Raw genomic sequence first — 19,260 nt, forward strand, 5'->3', positions numbered from 1 at the left:
CTGGGTAGTTTGTTTGTTTGTTCGTTTTCTTAATTAACTTGACACAAGCCAAGGTTACCTAGAACAAGAGTTCCTCTACTGAGAAAATGCCTCCACTGGATTGGCCTGTGGGTAAGTCTATGGAGTGTTATTCTTGATGGATGATTGGTGTGGGAGGGGCCCAGCCAGTGGGGGTGGTGCCAGCCCAGGGCAGGCAGTCCTGGGTTCTATAAGAAGGTAGCTGAGTAAAGCCAGTAAGCAGTGTTCATCCAGGGCCTCTGCATCAGCTCCTGCCCCAGGTTCCTGCCTTCAGTAACTGCCTTGACTTCCCTCGATGAAAGTCTGTGACATACATACTAAATAAACCCCTTTCTCTTCCAGTGGGTGTTGGTCATGGTCTTTTATCACAGCAATAGAAACCAAACTGGGACACTGACACTACCCACCTCTAAAAATCCTCTGTACTGCCTATTTCTTGCCTCTCACTATTGGCCCTGGAAAGGGCCAGAGAGTGCTTTATTCCACCAATGGTGTCTTCATTACGGTTCTACTGCTGTGAGCAGACACCATGACCAAGGCAACTCTTATTAGGACAACATTTAATTGGGGCTGGCTTACAGGTTCAGAGGTTCAGTCCATTATCATCAAGGCAGGAGCATGGCAGCATCCAGGCAGACATGGTGCAGGAGGAGCTGAGAGTTCTACATCCTCATCTGAAGGCTGCTAGCAGAACACGGGGTTCTAAGAAGCTAGGACTAGGGTATTAAGCTCACACCCACAGTGACACACCTACTCCAACAAGGCCACACCTCAAAATAGTGCCACTCCCTGGACCAAGCATATGCAAACCATCACAGATGGGGAGATAAAGTATAAACCTGTCCAGTGTGTTGGCAAGGCCTGAGAGACAACATCAATCTATTAAACGGTGGTTCCCTTTTAAAACCGGGACTTGAATTAGAAGGTAGAACTGGCTGGATAATTCCACCAGGAAGATTAGTATTCCCTTCATTCAGGAGCATCCCCTGAAGTCCTCCGTCTGTGAGTGGAACAGAAAGAAAGATAGAGTCCAGCAAGTGCTTCTCACATCTGAATCCCCACAAAGACCAAAAAGAGAAGCAGGCAGGTGCTGGACAGCAGCAGACCTGCACAGGAAGAGCAGGAACCAGTCCAGAAGATCATGACAAGAGACCAAAAAGCTCCAGACCCGGGTGCTCTGGTGAAGGGAGTGCAGCTCAGTTGAGCCAAACCTGAGGTCCCAGGTATGAGCTGGAGGGGTCCCCAATGGGACTGCAGGACACTTTATTGCTGGGCTAATTGATAAAGGCAATTGTGAAAGGTCATGCATGCCGGAAGAGTGAGAGAAAGGAGGGAGTCTCAGGGAGCTCTCGGGGAGCAGTGCCGACTGGGAGAGGGATGGCCAGAACAGCTAGCAGCAAGTTCACAGGAAAGGAGCAAGATCGGAGTGGGGCTTAATGGATATTTCACTTGGCCTTGGTCTTAGATGAATTAATTAAAATCAACATCAGGTTGTGCCTGAAAGCTGGGGCAGGCGAGCGGCAGCTAATTGCTACAGCAGCTGAATTAGCGGACGATCAAAGAAATCCCCAGAATTCTTCACACAGAATAGATGGGCATGAAATTCTACCCTTTGGTGCATCTGAATGCGGAGTTAAATTAAGTCTGGTTAATTAAATTAAGTGGAATTAACCCATATGTTTGATTCTGTCATATTAACATTTATCAGAACCTGGTCATGAAAGCATGGATTTAAGGGCTTGACTGGCTCCGGGTAGCCCTCCTCCAGGAAGCGTTTGCCCATGGGGCTCAGTTCAGCTGCTCACACCACTGTCTACTGTGCTAGAACAGTCTGGGAGAGTGGTGGGGAGGGGAGAGAGAAAGGAGAGGAGAGGAGAGGAGAGGAGAGGAGAGGAGAGGAGAGGAGAGGAGAGGAGAGGAGAGAAGGAGAAAAAGGACAGACTGACAGACAATCAGACAGACAGACAGACAGACAGACAGACAGACAGATCTTGCTGCTCCCACTGCGCCCTCCGGAGTGGAGACTGGGACTATGGATGCCCAATTAACAGAGAGTGACAAGGCGTTGGTAAAAGAGAGTCATGATGAGGAGGTTGTGCAGTGGTTGCATTCCAGTGGTCTCCAGTGAGACAGACCAGAGCTCAAGGTGCAGGTCAGGGGGTCTATGCTTATGAGCTCACTGCAGAGGAGGAGTCTGGGGGAGCACAGATCTCATCTTGGAGGTGGCTTCACTGGCTGAGGCCCACTTGCTTTGTTTTTACTTCCACTGAGGTCTACCTTTCCCTGAGGTCCAGGCCATACACAGAGGGCTTCTGTGGTAGGAAGGTTTGCACCACAGAGGGAGCCCTAGTACACTGGCTCTTCACTTCCTCTGAACTTTATTAACCCAACGATTGGACGTCTCAGCCCAAGAGAGGCAAACATCTTGACACCATTGATTAGTCAGCCCGTGAACATTACTTGACATCTGGAACTAATCTGTGTATTATTAATTTGGGTTCCAGGTGTAGTTCCCAGTAGAGAAGCTCCCAGATCTTTTACTACGATTTTCTAGGCATTTGATGATCAATGCAATTAGAAACGTACTGTCTTTAAATTTCATTTTCCTATTTCTACTGCTTATACATGGGCACAGAAGGTGGCTTTTAAGTATCAGTTTATATTTTGTAACCTCGATTTACTCCAGTAGATTCCATGGGCTGTTTCTAATTTTCAGGATCATAGTTCCTGTCAGCTGAGACAGGTACAATTTGTCTCTCCTTAATTTTATGACTTAATTGTTTTGTGATAGTGCAGACCTTTGCTACAGTGTGAAGTGGAACTGAAGAAAACAAAGCCATGTTCCTGGTAGGAAAACACTTCCTTGAGTAAGGTGTGAGATGGGTTTTTCATGAGTGCCTTTCAGCAGACTTCGAGGTTTCTTTTGTAGAACAATCGTTTTGCCAAAAGTCTTTATAAATTATTTATGGCTTTGTTTTTGTCGTATTTTGCATTCTTAGGATGATCATATGCTATGTGTATGATTTTGTTAAGGTGGTAAGTTACCCTGATTTTGAATGCTGAAACCACCAGGATTTCTGGTAAGTCATAATGTACTTTACATATTCTCATATTTGACTTTTTCTGAGGCAGAGGGATTACCTTGAACTTCTGATCCCCCTGAGTCTGATTACTGAGTGCTGATTACTGAAGCCACTTCCTATAACTTATGTGGTGCTGGGGCTTGAACCCATGGCCTTGTGGTAATGAGAGACAGTAACTCAACATGTTTCTTGCTCGCCCATCCCCAGATATACTTGACTTTTTAAAAAACATATGTCTGCAGTTACGCTATGGCAGATTCTGGCCTACCTATGGTTTAGTTTGATTTGTCATGTTTTAGCACTGGCCTTATTCTGGCTTCCACAAACAAGTGGCACGTGTTCCTTCTCCCCTTTCCATGTCAGAGAATATAAACATAACCATGTCTCTCTTTGAACACTGAACACTGTGCATGCTGCAGCCTTTTGTCATGTGTGTGACTATAGGAACACTATCTCTGGGTTTGAGTCCAGCAGACACTGGGCATGCAGGCCGGCTATTTCCCAGGTGTCCTGCTTTGCTTTCTTTTATTGTGTTAAAGTTGTGACCAAAAGCAACTTGGGGAGGAAAGGGTCGATTTAGTCTTTCAGGTCGCATTCCACTATGTAGGCAAGTTGGGGCAGGAAGTCAAGTCAGGAGCCTGAATGCAGGAACCTGGAGCAGAAACCATGAGGGAACATGGCTTAGTGGCTCGCTCTCTGGCATCTGATCTTTGCTGCCTTTTAAAATAAAGGCTGGGCCCACTTTTCTACAGATGGGGCTACCTATACTGGTCACCCAAAACAGTTCTTCACGGGCAGCCACAGGTCAGTTTGATCAGAGCTAACAAGACTCCTGCATGGATTCTAGGCTGTGTCAGGTTGACAGCAGGAATTAGCCAGGATACTTTGCCACTTGGTTGTCAAAGAAAGCTTCCCATTTGTCTGAGAAGTTGAATTGTATCTTTTACAATTCAGTGTGTCTAAGATCTCTGTTGAAACGGACTTCTCAAGCTGGAGAGATGGCTCAGTGGTCAGAGATGCTGTCTTTGCAAAGAACCCAGGGTCAGTTTCCAGCACCCATATGGGGTGAGTTACAATTGTTTGTAATGCCAGGTCCAGAGTATCTAATATCCTCTTCTGTCCTTCATAGGCACACACTCACACACACACACACTCACATAGACACACACACACACACATAAATAAATAAATAAATAAATAAATAAATAAATAAATCTTTAAATTCTCCCTTGGGTTCATCTTGGGATTTTATTTCTCTCTGGCATTGCCAGGATTTCAGCAGTCTGTATTAATCTTTCTAAACACTCATAATTTCTCCTCTAATTTCTCCTGATTTTGTTATTTCCTTTTTGACTATCACATGCTTAAAATCTCTCCCCTTTATTTTATATATTAGTTAACATTGTTCTCTTCCTGACTAATTAAGTCAGAAGTGTAGCCCTTGGCTTTAAAGTCTCCTCTAAAAGCGTATTAAGTGAACAGCTGTACACAGGGACAATTATCCCTGCTGCTTCTGCAGCGTCCTGCAACTTGGATATTTTGTCCTTTTTATTATATTCCGCTGATTTAGTTTTTTTTTTCTGTCCCCTATGATTTATTCTTTGATGTGTGCATTCATTTGGAGATATTCTGCTTAATTTCTAGCTACTTTAGGACATTTCAGCAGGGATCCTGTTTCCTCAGCTCTTACCGTTTTGATCCAAGCACACACCCTGAATATTTCAGTTCCTGGAATGGATAGAGGCTTGCATTTATGGCCTATCATAGCTGCTGCTCTGTGTCGCCGAATGTTGACAGAGAGCACTGAACAAATGTTTATCTCCATGTAGATTTATGTTTTGGTTGTTCTGGCATTCATTTGGATGTGTTAACAACTGAACTCTCGTCTCATATCAATATTTGTTTGTTTTCTCAATTTTACTTTCACACGGTATTGCAGATTATACTCTCCTCAGGACTGGGTTCCTAGAGATGTCTTGCGATGTCCTTCATGGACTCCACCACTCCCACCTGTCTGTAACCGTGCTTGCTTATCATTGGAATTTTATGTCCATGTTTGCCTGTCACGTCTGTTTCTATACATTAAATTTCTATCTCAGTGTCCATATGTAAGCAATGTTTCTAGAAAATTACACAGCTGAGCCTTGAGGTTTTCCCACTGAAGTCTGACGGCCTCTGCTTTTATGTGGGATGTTCGATCCCTTCATTTTTCACACTGTCGCTGCCAACATAGTTCATTTAAGCCACCATTTCCCCTCATTTACCCCTCATTTCTCTCTTCTGCATTCTCCATCTACTTTTGGTTTAAGGGAATATTTTTGTAGTATTCTATTTTATGACCTCATTTTAAGCTATCTATTTTAATCTTTATTTAAGGGGCCACTTCACCACTGCAATATTTATTCTTAAATGACAGAGACAGCCACAAATGGTAATTTTACCTCTCAGTGAACATGTAGATGTTCTAAGCCCCTATAATTCTAGTCATTTACCTACAATTTTTTGTGCCTCCTGTGTCACATTTCTTACGCGCGCGCGCGTGTGTGTGTGTGTGTGTGTGTGTGTGTGTGTGTGTGTGATCAACATGACAGAATTTTTTATTTGTTCTTCGAGCACACGCTCAGGACCTGCCACCCTCACAAACCTGAGGAGTGCTGCTTAGCATCTTGGTGGAAGCAGTTTAACTTAAATTCTTTCAGCTTCCAGTCTAACAAAGCTTGATGGTTTCAGCTCTGTAGAGACCCAGGCTGAGCTTGTAAAACTGTCCCTCGGTTGGAGCTTCCATGGCTCCCACTGAGCAGCACTTGACATCTGGGGATTTTGTGTTGGTCCTTCTCTCTCTCTCTCTCTCTCTCTCTCTCTCTCTACACACACACACACACACACACACACACACACACACACACACACACACACACGCATGATTTCAGTGGTAAGAGTTGAGTTAATGTCCCTGGTTGTAATTTTGTCTCTGCTGGCTTTGTTGAGATTTCTCCCTTTGTAATTCAATGCTTCTCATTAGCTACTTAGTCTTTTGCAACTGTTTCAGACCATTCCTTACACTCCTCTCCTTCTGGGAATCCAGTTACACTGACGTTAGAAGTCTGTTACTCACCCGTGGCCCTTAGGTGTGTCCAGCTGTGCTGCTCACGTTTCACCTCTCCCTGTTTCAGTAGAAGGATTTCTGACAGCCCTTCTTCAAGTTCATGGGGCCCTTCTGAACACAAAGACCATTCTCAGTGCACAGATAATTCTCAAACCTTCTGAATAAAACACTAAATTTTCATGCAATGTTATTTGTTTATTGCATATCCAGTTATTACTTAAAGGCTTCAGCTTTCTAGAATTGTTTCTACCTATTCATTCTTAACACACCCACCAAAGCTGTGTTAGAGCCGCTGCACGATTGCTTAGTATCTAGCTTTCTGTGGATTTGCTCTGAAACATTACTTTCATAATGGTATCTTTTCCTCCTCCGTGTGTCTCATAATTTTTAATATCATTATAGGTGTGATAAGTAAAAGAATTGCAGATATTGATTAAGTATATCAGCCCCTGGCTAGGCTGCTTGCTCTGCATCGCTCAGGATGCATGTGTTGGGGCTGGGCCAGTCCTTCTGCTCTAGAAGAGGGCCTGATGGACAGAGAGACAGTTTCCTCCTGAAGTACTGATTATGTAATGTGAAGAGGCCAGCACCTACTGAGTAGGCAGAAGCAAGAGGATCCCGGAGGCCTCTTCAGCTGGTCAGTGTAAAGAAATCAGTGAGATCCACATTCCCCATGACACCTTGTCTCAAAAAATACAGTATAAAGTGGCTCGATGGCTCAGCAGACAAGTGTTTGCTGCCTGATGACTGTTTGCGTCCTCAGTGCCCACACAGTGGAAGAAAAGGACCAACTCTTGGGAGTTTTCCTCTGACTCCTTAAGTGTATTGTGGTACAAACCTATCCACTCACCCACCCAATCACTCACCCACCCACTCACACCCGCTCTCACACCTTCCACACCCTCACTCACCCACCCACACCCACTTATACACACACACACAATTACCCCCTATACATTCACACACATACACACACATTCATACATCTATTCACACACATACTACAAACACACTTGCCCCTACACATATACACATCTATTCACACACACATACACACTCTCACAATCTATTTGCACACATATATACACACTCACACACACATACCAGAGACACTCACACACAGTCACACGCATACACACAATCTCACACATCTATTCATACCCCTCATATTCCCACACATATACACATACTCACTCACATCTACCTTCCCCACACTCACACATATACACACAGCCTCACAGTTTATTCATATATATACTCACACACACACACACACACACACACATATTCTCACACATCTATTCACACCCCCATGCCCCCCACACATAAAGCATTCATACACCTATCTCACCCCACATGTTCACACATGTACACACACTCTCACAATCTATTCATATACACTCTCAATACACTCACACACATACACAATCACACATCTATTTATACACCCCCACAAACATACACATACTCACCTACCTCCCCCCCACATATACACACACTCTCACAATCTATTCATACACACACTCACATACACATACCAGACACACTCATACACATGCACGCAGTTGCTCACCCACCCATACCTACCCACACACAAAATAAACAAATGATGAATAAGTAAAGTGAATGAAGGAGAAGCCTGCCCTGACTTCCGGCCTCCACATGTGTACATACAAACACACACATAATTTAAATTTACAATTTAATAGAGAGAAGTCTGAGCTTTGGGGAAATTCATCAGACAGAGGGATCAGATCACTTGGGTTTCTTTGTTTCCACCTCTGCCTCGGGCATGTGCCATTCCTGGCCACACTGCATATCCACAGTCACAGCCTCTCACAGCTTTCTACACCCTTGTGATAACAGATGTCCATTATCTCCGTTGTTACCGTTATTGTGATGATCACACCAGCTGTTCACATGCTTGCAGAAGCTCACCTGCAGCCTGAACAGTAACGGCTTGTGCTGCTTCAGGGAATGGTGGAGGCTGTGGACACCCATGGGCGTGGAGAACTGAGTCCTTTCCCATTGTGACCACACAATGTAGGGGCCCTTGGATACTAGCTGCTTGCCATGTGGGCCTCTGATAGTGCACTCCTCTTTAGGGAGCAGATCTTGTCGCTCTGGATTTCAAATTCAATGAGGCCAGCTGCAGGTCTGTATAGAAAAAGCCCAGCAGCAGAACAACACAGGCTTCAGTGTCGGCAGAGAACAGATGCTGAGGGGAGCATTTTCACGTGAATGTTAAGCAACAGGCTGGCTGCTATTGAGTGAGAGCCAAAGGGAGGAAGCGAGGAGGACCTTGTCTGACCTGGGAGGCCTGGCAGGTGGAGGGGTCAGAAGACACAGCTTCTGGGGAGCTAGGGGAGTGTCTAGACTTAGGAATAGTGGAAGGCATATAACCTTGAAAAGATAGGAGAGCAGGAGGAGTAGCCATAGGAGGCTGTGAATGGTTGGACAGGAAGAGCCCTGCTGTTACCCAGATGCCTAATCTCCACATCTGATCCTTAAACCCTTGTGGCTCTGCGTTTGGCATTCATAAATCTTTGTCCTGATTAAACTGGTTTGGGTTGTTCATTTTGTAACTGAAAGTATTTAACTTTGAATGGGGACATTTCTGGTTAGTGGCTGCATACTTAACCTATTTTTGTACTTATTTCAATTGAAAGCTGGCGTGCAACCCACCGTCCAGATCCAGCTACCGTTTGCATCTGCTCAGCCCCTGGATGAAGAATAAGAATGCCCAACACGATTGTAGAAAAAGAATAAAGGGAGAAGAGTGACATATGGAAGTCTTCAGAAATTCAAACTTCACTGTGGAGCCTGATCAAGCTTTCCTGTCTACAGCTCCTTGAGGCTAAAGTGGGAGGGAGTAGAGAGGCTGCACTGTGATTGGTGGCATCAGAGCTACTTCCTGTCTGGCCTCTCACAGACCCTGAGCACGGGTGTTGGGGGCGGGGTCACTTTGTTGCAAAGATCTCAGGAGGTGGTTGTTGCAGGATTAACCCTCGGAGCCTTGTGTCTCTATCTCCTCCTTTCCTCTCATCATTGGAGTACCGGCTTTGTCAGGCTCTGTGGTGGTCATTGTGACTAGAAACAGTCCAGGGCTGAGGGGCTGGGCAAACCCTCTGTTCCCCACAAATCTCGTTAGCAAAAAGAGGTTATTGAATTATTAACTGGCCATTTCCCAAGTCAGCCAGGAAGTCGCAAGGCGACCATGACACGTATCTGTACCCTGGAAAGGCTGCGGAAGGCTGCTTCCCACTCTTTGCTTGTCAGAAATAACTGAGATGCACTTTGGCAAAGCACTGGGCAAGCTGGACGGCACAGATGAAGGGGAATAAAATTTAATGTTGTAATAATGACCGCAGGCCCAAGCAGAGCCAAATGACTTGCCAACTCATGCTCCTTACCCTTCTTGCATGAGTAAAATTTTATATTAAAATCTTGATGTATATACTTGGAAAATTTAGAATAGCACACGCACAGAAGCCAAACAGTGTAGAGTAAGACAATGCATTCTTCCCAAAGGTGGCTGTCTATATACTCTACAGTCTATATAGTTTTGAAGTGGTCTCTCCATCTACACCGAATGAATGCATGATGTGATGGTGTGTGTGTTTCTGCTTGTGGAGCGTGGACTGTGTGACTCTATGTGTGTGTGCCACTGTGTAACCCTATTTATGTTACTTGTTGCATCATTCAGTTCACCAGAAAACATCGATATTTAGTAGCTATGGGTGATTACTCCAAAGTTGAAGGACCCAAACACCTGCCAGTAGAAAGACAACTGAGCACATTGGAGAGTTTTCTCCAACAGACCCCGTCTATTAATGCAAAGGACCAAGTACAGCCACAGGGCCCAGGTGGGTGTGCTGCACAGACAAGGGGAGAGCTGGATGTGCAGGGGATGATCAGCTAAGCAAGGGTTCTGTTGTCAGCCAGGGGCGCAGTACCCTCCCAGCAGACCTGGGTGCTGGAGCCCTAAATGGATCCTCTGTAAACGCTCGTCGCCTTGTATGACCTGTGACTATAGAATTTATCTATCTATCTATCTATCTATCTATCTATCTATCTATCTATCTACCTATCTATTCATGTTGTTAGGGAAGTATTTTGGAAATCAATCAGAGTTCATCAGGACTGCCTCTTCCTCCTCTGTAGCTCTGGCGACTTTGCTGCCTGGGTGACAGTCTTGGCCAGGTTCTCTGCCTTCAGATGCACACTTAGGGTGTTTCCGGATGTTGTCAGTTTGATGGATGAATTTCCCAGCATCCTGTTTAAATAGAAGAAGGCTATGATGAGCAGACACCTTTCAGCAGGGAATCCCTTTTGCCCTGGGAGGCCAAGAGGCTGCTCAGCTTGGGCCAGAGAGGGACCGGGTGCAGGGACCTGACCCAGCCAGAGCCAACCCAGCCTCATGTGGGCAAAGAGCCATACAGACACCTTACTGCTAATGGGTATTCCCTGGACATGGAGTTTGTATTTGCTTCTCTTGCTGTCACAAATGCCCAAGTGGTCTGAATATTAATGAAACAATTTGCAGCCTCCTTTCCAAGCTTAAAATATTCAGCACCAGACATACTGTTTTGTTCCCATTTCAGCCAAGTTTAATTTCTCTTAACCAGCTTTGTTGTTGGAAAGTAAAATTAATGTATGATTTCAGTGTTTAAATCTCAATTCTCAGCAATTCGCGACAGATTGCTAGTGAGTATGATTTGTTCGTTAGCATCTAATGGGTTGAAATAATTTATTGCGCAAACATTTTTTTTTTCTAGGAAAACGATGCCACTTGAACAAAAGCAAAGCAGGAAATGTTCCTTGTTTATCTAATGAACCACCCTCGGGTGAGCGAGTGGATTAGCATTGCGCAAACTTTGTGACTTATTCATCATCACTATTTATTATTAAAACTTTATCTGCTTCAACTTAGTGAATGGCTGCCTTGGGATATGCCGCTCGCAGCAACAACAACAAAATAAAGTTTATGCAATTTGCATAATATTGTACAAAGAATATTAGCTCAGAACAATATGAGTCCCCGGATCATTTGTGCAGCCCTTTGGTGTTTAATGTTGGTAAATATTTAAATAACAGCAAGCCTGTGTAATTATGAAGATCCCTCTTCTACCCCGCTCTGGGGGGATAGCAGCTGTAAATCACCAGGATCATGTGACTCTTAGGGGAGGATGTTAGGGCTTGATGGAGAGACACGTCTTGTTCCTGTGGGCAAGGGTAATGGAAGCCTGCTCAGGGGAAGGCGTTCAAGACAAGAGGCGATGAGTTTGTACTCTGACATGGTCACCCTTTATAGTGGTGCAGGTGGGTCACGTGACTGGCTCTGCATGGTTCAGGCATGCAGGAGATGAGACTCCATGGCTCTGGGTCTTCCATCACTACACCACTATTTGTGTACTAAGAAAATATGCGACTCCAACCTCAGGATCTTTGCACATGCTGTCTTCTCCCTTTGCCTCACCGGCTGGTTAGAGCTTCCTCCCCTGGGTCATTCTTCTCCAGCCCAGTCTAGCTTTCTTTCCCATTGAGGAACCTTTGGTGATTTCCCCCTTGTAGCTTACTTCCTCCAAGATCTCCATTCTCCTCTGCACCAGAACAGGAGCTCTGTACCTCTGATGACCAGAGTTGTATCTGCAGGTTACGGTGCAGTGAGTGACACATGGTGGATGCTGAGTCACAGCTTTGTTGAATGAGAGCGTGAGTGATGAGGGGCCCCTAGAGTGACCCATTAAAGCAGTAAGTGTCAGGTCAGTTGTCCTGGGCCAGAGTAACCTCCAAAACTAAAAGAGAATTGGAAGGTGGGTGTTAGGGATGTGGAGACCTCAAACACTACAGGGGAACAGTTCAGCTGCAGGGGTTGAAAATCTGAGTGATTATTATAATAATTATTATTTTGGTTCATCCAATACATTTATGAGGGCTCTCCTTAAAATAGCAAATTTGGGAATGTATAAACATACCTGACCCTAAGGCTATACACTACACTGCTGTCTACAATTGTGAAAGCCAAACAAATATTCAGCCATGGAAGGGCTGTGGGAGAGATTTAACTGGATTGCAGAACACTGGAGGAGCCAAAGCCAATTTAGGAATACTTCAGTGTATGGGATGAGGCAAACTCGGGCTAGTGGACTCTTCTATCCTCTCCCCCTCTCCCTCCTTCCTTCAATCTCTCCCCCTCCCCTGCCTTTTTCCCTCCCTCCTTCTCTCTCTCCTTCCTTCCTTTCTTCCCTACCTTCCATCCTTCCTTTTCTCCCTCCCTTCTTCCTTCTTTCCCTCCCTCCCTTCCTCCCTCCCTTTTTCCCTCCCTCCCTCCCTTCCTTCCTTTCTTCCTTCCTTCATTCATGACCTCATGTTTCCCCACCTGGCCATGCACTCACTATATAGCTGAGGCTGGCCTTGAACTTCCAGCCTCCTGAGCACTGGGATTATAAATATGCACCACTATACCCAGGTATTGTTAGCTTATTTGTTGTCAGTGTAACAAAATGCCTCAAGACTGAACACTTTCCTTACAAAGGTTTGTTTGGCACATGGTTTGGGGCACCAGCAAGAACAAGTATGTGAAGACAGGTTGAATGTGTTCATATCCTCCAGGAAAACAGAACAGCAACTGAAGGCAGTGGGTAGAAAGGCAGCAGCCATGTTAAAGCCAAGGCAGAGCCACACAGGTGGCTACCACAGGAGAAAGCCAGCAGTGAGATGCACCACCAAAGGCAGAACACTAGAGGATCTCCTGCTTTCTGGGAAGTCACTTCCAGAACCAGCATGTGACATGGATAGGCTTTCTGCCTTTGCCTCACACCTGCACTTCCTGTGGCTGTTTTTCTCAGATGGCTTCTTTTTACGCTGGAATTCAGCTTTGCAAGGTGGGAGCATGTGAAGACCAGAGTCCACCTGTTCTAGCATCAAAAGCATCACTGGAAGGAGCAGGGAGTCATTCTGTCTCTGGATGAAAGTGCCCAGTATCATTCACACAGGGTTCTTACTAAAATACTGAACCTGAAGACAGAACATGGAGAAGTGTGTTATGGGATGCTGGGGGTGTGACCAGAACATCTTAGAACCAGGAAACCTGTGCTGTCATTGGCAAATGTCTGGGTCATTAAGAAGAGGGGGGAGGAGATGATGCATTAGTCAGCTTTCAGTGACTGCGATGGAGGCGCTGACACAATCACCTTGAGAAGAGCAAAGGTTGGTCTCAGCCCTGACTCTCAGAGACTCTCTGAGGTCTAGCAAGGGCAATTCTCTGGTTAAATTCCTTGTTCCGAAAATAAAATTAAAGAGAATGATCAGAATATAGGTTAGGGTGGAGCTCAGCTTGCCCGAGGCCTTGAGTTTGAGCTTTAGCACTACAACCACGTAAAACCAAAGAGTGTCCTGGAAGGTCCTGTCCCCATTCATGTGGGCCCTGCCTTGGTCCTGTGGTCACAGTTATCAAAGCAGAGAGGGAGAGAGGAGAGACGAGGAGGGAGTGGGGAGAGAGGGAGAGAACAGGAGACAGACAGGAGAGACGAGGAGGGAGGGAGTAGGAGAGAGGAGGAGGGAAAGAGAAGAAGAGAGGGAGGGAAAAAGAGAGAAAGAAAGAGAGGTAGACAGTCTGAGTACCTCCTTCAAGGGCATGTGTCTAGTAGCCTAACATCCTTTCATGAGGCACTGTTATGGTTTATATGTTCAGCCCAGGGAGTGGCACTATTAGAAGGTGTGGCCTTGTTGGAGTAGGTGTGTCACTGTGGGTGTGGGCTTTAAGACCCTCATCCTAGCTGCCTGAAAGCCAGAATTTTGCTAGCAGGCTTCAGATGAAGATGTAGAACTCTCAGCTCCTCTTGTACCATACCTGCCTGGATGCTGCCACGCTCCCACCTTGATGATAATGGACTGAACCTCTGAACCTGTAAGCCAGCCCCAGTGAAATGTTGTCCTTAGAAGACTTGTCTTGGTCATGGTGTCTGTTCACAGCAGTAAAACCCTAAGACAGGCTCTCACTGTAGCACCGCTGCCTCCCCTAAATCTGCAACATCACAGGAAGAGCCTGAAGAGATGGGGCCAAGAGAGATGGTTCATCCAGTGAGAGGATGTGCTGAGACCTTATAGAGGATGCGTAAAATCTTACAGCAGATTCAATATCTGCTTCCAGCACCTGTGTTGAGTGGCTCATAACTGCCTGTAACTCTAGTCCACAGAACTAATATCGCTATCCAGACTCTTAAGGCATCAATATACTCATGTGCACACACACAATTTGAAAACAGTAAAAATAAACATCTTATTTTTAAGATAAAAAGACAGTTTATCACAGTGGTTCTCAACCTCTGGGTCTTGACCCCCTTGGAAAACTTCTGCCTCCAAAATATTTACATTATGATTCATGACAGTAGCAAAATTACAGTTATGAAGAAGCAACAAAAGTAATTTTATGGTTTGAAGTCACCGAGACATGAGGAACGGTGTTAAAGGTTCACAGCATTAGGAAGGTTGAGAACTACTGGGCTTGACAATTGCAAGGTGTAACCTTAAACCAGTTTCTTAAATTCACTGGAGATAAATGGTCATAGCCTTAATAATACGTGGGCATGAAAAGAAAAAGAAAAAAGAAAAGAAACTCATGTTTTGAAGATAAGTGATAATTATTTCCAGAAGAGAGCTCACCAGGAAGCTCAGAAACCCTGGGCTCTTCTGGCTGTTGCTGGTGTCTGTGTCTTGGAGCGCCTTCTTCCATCCGAGATTTCAGATGCCTTCTGTTCTCTTACTGAGCTTTGCTAAAACACTCTGCAGAACATTCTCATTGGTAATCCCTTAGGCTATGTCCAGCAGCCTGAATAGCTTGTTTCTCTTCTCCCACCACCAACTCCATCATTCTTGAGTAATCAAATAACTTTGAGTGGTATGAAATTGATCCAGAGCCACCTACACTCAACAGGGGCCACAGCAGCGACTGGATATGTTGCGTGGGCTACACGGAGGCATAATGGAAGGGTTATGAGACCTAAGGAAAGTGGAACAGGGGGGAGATCCACATTTCCTCTCACCCAGCAGAAAGGCAGTGCGGGTGGGGAGCCTCAGAATTGCTGGTAACTTGAGAATTTGAATCAGCTCCATGAAAGCAGAGGAGAAAGCATCTATCCTCCCTGGTCAGCTAGTAACTACACAGGTCTCGGTGCTTATGAGCCACCATGGAAACATGAACAGAACACTCAGTCTAATTCGGACTAGTCTGACACAACCCCCCAAGCGCATGGGAATGTATGAGTCAGGTCTATGTGGAGCTCAGGGCTGGGTAGTTCTGAGCCACTGTGCAGTGAAGAAATGTCCTCAGTATCTGAGAGCTGTAAAGTATCAGCACGAACTTAGTTTGTTAAAAAGAATTGCCCTGAATCCACCCTGACTTGAGTTAGCATAAGTGTTTAATTCATGTTTCCTTAAAAAGATGTTCTCTGGACACCTCCACAGACCTTGGTTTTGTAAAGTCTGGTTACCAGTTACCAAGTCAAGCTCCAAATTTGGGTTAATTTTTTTCTTTAGATAGAGGCTTTAGTCAGGATTCTCTATAGGAGCAGATATGAAGGGGGTTCTTGGACTGGCTTACTGTGGGTAAGTGGCTGAGTCATCCAATGGTGGCCAGCTCATGTAAGAGAAGCTGAGAGCCTGGTAAGTGCTCAGTCCACAAGGCTGGAGCCTCAGCAGTCCCAGTATGGTGCTGAAGGGCTAGAATATTCTTGGAAAACCATTGGTATTTGAATCCTACTTGCAAACTGAAGAAACTGAGGTCTGATTCAGCAGCTGTTATCTGATGTCAGCAGGTGGAGTCCAATGTCAGCGGGTGTGCCAAGTCCAGCTTGGCCTTGTAGGGGATGGAATGACATGGTTCTCACCCCTAGAACAGAGTCAGCAGGGTGTGGGCCTCCATGAGTGTTGATGGTTGCTGTGGGCTTAAGGCTTGTTTGTATAGCAGTGTAGATATTTTCATGCTCCTCCTTGAAGGAATGTTCTCTCTACCAAGGTTAATGACTGCATGATAGTCAGAGACAGCATGAGCCCAGGAGACAAGGGTGTCTGTGTCTCAGCAAAATGATAAAATGTTATGAACTTCAGGACAGCCCTTAAGGCTGTGGGAAAGAACACTGAAGACATGAGTTCAAAATATGTAATTTCTCAACTATGCAAACTATAAGGATGCAATATGAATTATATGAGGGGCTTCACAGACCTAAAGGAACAGAGGCAGCTGCACTGTGAACCAGCTTGTCAGAAAGATACTAAGGAAGGGGACAAAGCGCTTTAGAGAGTGGTGATCTCAGGGCAAGGTCCCATACAGCCAAGTCTTTTCGTTTATACTTACAAAGGCAGGTAGATGTCTCAGTTCAAGGTTAGCCTAGGGTAGAGGGAGTTTTGGTCCAAGCTCAGGCATGTTAGGAATGGTAATTTCAGTGTGAGATTCCAATCATCTATTTTATTGTCTGTGCTTGTACTTGCTGTCTCAGGTCAGCAGCTGTTGTTTGATGTCAGCAGGTGGAGTCTGGTGTCAGCAGGTAGAATCTGGTGTCAGCAGGTGGAAAACACCATAGACACAATCACTTGGATTGAAAGGGCTAGGAAGAACACATAGAAACTTTCCTCTGGACTTATTGTTCTTCGGGCGACTAGCTTAATGAAAAGGGACCTGCCAATCAATATTCCAGGCAAGCCATTTCCCCACCCCACATCAATCACCTGACCAATCATTTCTGGAAACACTCCCACAGGCACACAAGAGTTTGTCATCAGCCTATGCATTTCTGGCAGCTAGCAACTGAGTCTAACCACTGCAGAGATTCCCCATCTCCTCTCCTGGGAAAGCAGAGAAATCTATGGAGCTCACATTCTGAATAGGCTGGTGGGCACAAGTGGTGTCTTCAGAAATCTGCCCCTCAGCCTCTGCTGTTCTGTCCTCTGTGCCAGCTCTCTTTGTGTGGACTGTGCCCAGCAGCTTCTGACCATGAGCCACCATATCTTACCAGGTAGCATTCTTTCTGGAGAGATGAACAGGCTGCACCAGTTCAGTTCTAGCTCTTTGGCACGCTGGCAGTCATCACTAGGCCAGAGGGAGGGTCTCTTGGTTAAACCTGGGTATTATCCACAAAAAGACCTGCAGAGTCAACTAGCCTGGGACCATGGGGATACACAGAGCCTGGGTCACCAGCTGGGGAGCATGTGGGAGCTGAACTTAGACCCTGATACATTTGGAGCAAATATGCAGCTTGGTCTTCAAGTAGGTGCCCTGGCAAGTGGAGTGGGGATGGGGCGCTGTCTCTGTTTCCTGCCAACGAATCCCCTTTCCCTTACTTGGACTGCTAGTGGGAGAGGATGTCCCTAGACCTGCTGAGGCTAGTTTCCCAAGTCTGGTAGTACCCAAGGGGGTTCCCCTTCTCTGAGGAGAAGGGGAGGGGACAGAAGGAGGGATTTGTAAAGGTGGGGCTGGGAAGAGAGGAGAGAGGAAGGCTGTGATTGGGATATAAAGTGAATAAAAATAATAAAAATTTATAAAACAGAAAAAAAACCAGAACCTGGATGTCACTCTGACCAGGAGCCATCCATCAGTAACAGAAGCTGGGAGACAGATTCTCAGGAGAATGAACCGGGGTGGGTGTGTTTGTCTGTTTTCTATTGACGTGGCAGAATATTCAAGGACGGATCCGTTATAAAGACAAGTGATATTATTAAGGCTTTGCCTCTGGAGCTTTGATGGCATAGTTCCAACATTGTCTCATTTCTATTGAGGTTGTCATGGTGAGGACAGGGTGACAGTGGGTCTCTGTTCAAGAAGAGACCCCACAGTGACACAGGAAGATAGAGCTTGTGCTTTAAAAAAATATTGGGGGGTGTGTGTTTGCATGTTTGTGTGCATGTAGAAGCCAGGAGGCAACTGTGGGAAGAATCCTTCAGGAGTTGTTCATCTTGATTTTTGAGACAGAACTTTATTGATCTGAAGCATGCCAGTTCCACTAGGCAGACTGTCCCGTGAGATCCAGGGATCCTTCACTTTCTCTGGCCCAAGACCACACGTGTAAGCCATGGCAGCTCATTTTTACATGGGCTCTGCAGATCAAACAAGCATTTCCTGATGGAGCAGCACCCAGCCTGCAAATGTTGAATAAATGCACGAGTTTCCTATGTGCCAATGAGCAGACCAAATGTCAGGGACTGTGGATAGCAGGCACTGAATGCCCGAGACCATGAGGCAAATACTCAGGGAGTCAAGGACACAGGGGAGAGAAGGCTGGGTCCCTGCCTCTGTCACACCTGAAGAGCCAGATGAAAAGTCTCCCAAGGCCCCTACAAGCAAACTCTGCAGTTCAGTCACTGTTTAGTTTTAAGTCGGTATAATTTGTGGTGTTGTCTCCCTGTAGCTGAAGTGACTCCACCCCAGGGTCTTGTTGCACCTTCTGTGCCTTCCTGAAGTGTCTCAGACACACACAGCACCCTGACTGCAGGGAACTGGAAAGACCGCCACAGGCAGATGCTTGCACTATAGATGTAGCTCCTTCGGTCTCTGCTAGCCTCTTACTGACTCGCTAAGTGGATGGACTGTTGATACAATGTAATTCTAGCTACTTGCGGTCAATCCTCAAAGCTGCTGCTTTCTCATTTTTTTTTTTTTTTTTTTTTTTTTTTACGTTGGCTTCACAATGTGCACAGTCTGCGATGTTCTCCAGTGTCAAACCTTATCTTACTCTAAGCCACACATGGGACTGCAGAGTAAGTAGACTCGTTCTACTTTGCAGAGCTGGAGCTGAGAGGATAGCCATTGGCATCTCCTGAGACACAGGCCTAGGCTCTTGCTGCTCTGCACAACGGTCTGATCCAGTTGGTGCCAACGCTGGCTGGTGAGCACTAGGCTGTGTGCTGAACCTGGACCAACCAAGCAACAGGTCGTGGGGTTTATGCCTGCGTGCTCACAGAGGAGGGGCCACATGGGAAACAGTGAGAAGGCAGATGTGTATACACAGGTTGTTGTAAGGAGACAGCATGGCTGGTGTCAGGCTCCTGAAAGTCCAT

The 19,260-nt window shown here is 45.8% G+C and overlaps 1 long non-coding RNA gene across 1 annotated transcript; it reads left to right on the forward strand.

Annotated features, from left to right (window-relative positions):
* LOC143441537 (uncharacterized) lies at positions 1-11,204 on the forward strand. The gene is made up of 4 exons (XR_013109081.1): positions 1-1,241; positions 3,018-3,098; positions 8,877-10,073; positions 10,986-11,204. It is a non-coding gene; the product is annotated as an uncharacterized LOC143441537 (long non-coding RNA).
* The last annotated feature ends 8,056 nt before the right edge of the window (positions 11,205-19,260 follow it).

Source organism: Arvicanthis niloticus, chromosome 2 (assembly GCF_011762505.2).
Source record: "Arvicanthis niloticus isolate mArvNil1 chromosome 2, mArvNil1.pat.X, whole genome shotgun sequence".
NCBI classification, from domain to species: domain Eukaryota; kingdom Metazoa; phylum Chordata; class Mammalia; order Rodentia; family Muridae; genus Arvicanthis; species Arvicanthis niloticus.